The sequence below is a fragment of the Elephantulus edwardii genome, unplaced genomic scaffold (genome assembly GCF_000299155.1).
Source record: "Elephantulus edwardii isolate Elephantulus edwardi_28Jun2011 unplaced genomic scaffold, EleEdw1.0 scaffold00128, whole genome shotgun sequence".
In the NCBI taxonomy this organism is placed as follows: Eukaryota; Metazoa; Chordata; class Mammalia; order Macroscelidea; family Macroscelididae; genus Elephantulus; species Elephantulus edwardii.
In genome coordinates, this window is record NW_006399878.1 from 10,179,187 (window position 1) to 10,181,811 (window position 2,625).

At 41.9% G+C, this 2,625-nt stretch overlaps 1 pseudogene; it reads right to left on the reverse strand.

Annotated features, from left to right (window-relative positions):
- LOC102871795 overlaps positions 1-2,625 on the reverse strand; it is a 31,012-nt pseudogene that overhangs the window by 8,789 nt on the left and 19,598 nt on the right.

Genomic DNA, 2,625 nt, shown 5'->3' on the forward strand with positions numbered 1-2,625 from the left:
GAACTGGGGAGGAGGGTGGAGAGAACAGTGCAACAATGAATGAATGAAAACCCAAAATCTCTGTAAATGTTCATTAAAACTAATAAAATTTAATTAAAAAAAAAAGTAATATCCAGGTCCACTGGAAAAAAAAAAGTTGTAAATAGAAATACCATTTGACCCAGCAACTCCACTACTAGGAATATACCCCAAAGAAACGAGAGATGCTACCCAAACATATATATGTACACCCACGTTTATTGCTGTGTTGTTCATAAGAGCAAAGAGCTACCACCAGGACCCCTGACATTAATACTCTCTACCTCTTCTTCATCACCAGGTGCAATGCCTGTGAATTCTTCAGTCTTCACTGATACAGGAAGGCCTTGGAAGAGCAGATGTGAGAACAATATTCATTCTAAGAAACTCTAACACTCTAGGTCCATGTTCTTTTGAAAGCGCGTCTCTGTTTGGCCCTCAGTTACCACTTCTGACTGATAGACATCATCTTCAAATGTACTTTCTCTGAAGTGGATTCACTGCTAATGACCAAATGTTCATAAAGTTCCTTCAAGGCTGCTGTTATGAAACAAGATCCCTCTGTTGATTCCACAAAGGACTGACAACTGTCAAACTGACTTAAACACTTAGAGCAATTGTCATCTGTCATGGATTAAAGTGTGTCCACCAATGTGTGCCTCCTACAGCTCATAGAAACACTATGAATAACACATTGGTGCCACCCCTGAGTCCCCACGTAGACCTGAGTCGGCTATATTCTCAGTATTAGGTGACTATCCTATGTGTTATAAATCCTAATGGATGTGATGTCATAGAGGCAGGAGTAGAACTATTTACATAATAATAATGTTATCTGGCGTCATATGGGACCAGTCAGGGAAGTTTCCCTGGGATGTGGTCTGCATCACCTTAGGTTTTATAAGAGAAAAGTGGGTAGAGTAGGAGGGACTCTGAGTCCACCAAGGAAGAATAAACAGGAATGGAGTGAGTCCTCTGGACCCAAACTCCTTTACTAGTAAGCCCTTAGACCCAGGTTGCTCTGGTGGCCTACTGGTAAGGAGCTGTGCTGCCAACCCAAAGATACACGGTTCAAATCTACCATGATGCTCTCTACAGGAGAAAGAATGACAATTTCCGGCCTCTGAAAACCAGCTGGAGGATGAGCTATGAGTTCGATTCGACTCAACTGTTCACAACAACAACAGACACAAAAAACACACAGAAATCCTTCCCCTCAAGTCAGCATCCTGACTTTGGGATCCTACCCTCCTAAACGGCAAAAGAATGACTTATTGTTTGTAAAGCCATCTGCTGTGGTATCTGTTACAGCAGCACAAGATAAGTATGACACCAGTTAATTCTTTATTTGTTCCAAACATATCAACAGTATGTTCTGTGTAATTCCCCCTCGGGAATTCCTCTCCCTCTCTCATTGCCTTTGGGTCAGAACTGACTCATAGCTGAACTTCAGTGGGTTTTCTGAGACCATTGGAGTTTTACTTTGGAACTTCCATTTCCATAAACGAGTCCTCTAAGTTGATCTTAGGAGGGTATTGTTGATTCAGTGGGAGAATCCTTAACCACTGAAGAGGAAACTAGGGTTTAACTTCTGGAAATCAGTCAGCAACAATGCTGTGGATCACAAGCTCAAACCACAATCAAGCACAGGATAGGACAGTGTTTAATTCCATTGTGTGTGGGTCACCATGTGTTGGGAGAAGCTAACAAGATCAGGGGCCCCAGAGTCTTTGATGTGGGCATTCTGATATCTATCCCTACAGTGTTTCTGAATACGAGCTGCTCTGAAGATACAGTGATTTTTCTCTGTACTTGAGGGGTGGGGGGCGGTTGATGTTCTGCTGTGTCTTTTCTCATCTCCTTTTGCTATGTCTTTTCTCATCTCCGTTTTTAAATCAACAGATAGTTGTTGAGTTTTCTGCCTTTATCCAGGAAGTTTAAGTTCCCTCAGGTTACAAATGTGTGTTCTGTCACGGAGGACGTCCAACCTCATGGTGCTGATTTCCTAGTTCTTTGTGCTTCTCTCAGCCACTCACCTGATTGAGATTCTGACATTTTACGTAACCACCAGTTCCAACTGATGTTCCCACTTCATGGTAATTAGCATCGACAAACTAGCTTCTTTTCCTTTGATGGCAGGAAATTTGAGGCTTTGGATGCTCTCATTAGGAGATGATTTCTTTAAATCATCTGCAACAATTGCTTTTTTTTCTGACAAATCCTGAAGAGACATAGCTGGGGTTCACTCTGCCGAACAAGTATAATCAGAAAGATCCTGAAGAGGAAAAGAATATTCTCTCCATCCTTTCGTAGTTGCTACATTTAATAAAGGATATTGGAGTGAATGCTCTAATACTGATACTAATACTACACAATTAGCTCTTCGGCCTTCACAGAAAGAACTCACTGCCATTGAGGCAAATTGACTCATAGTTGACCCACAAGCAGGTTTTCCAAGATTACAAATCACTTAAGAGTAGATTGCCCACCTTTCTCCCAAAGAGCTGATCGTAGATTCAACAGCCAGAAAGTATGGTCTTTGGGTTAACAGCACAACTCTCCACAGACAGTCGTTAAGTGTTAGTACGACTCACAGTGACCCCATGA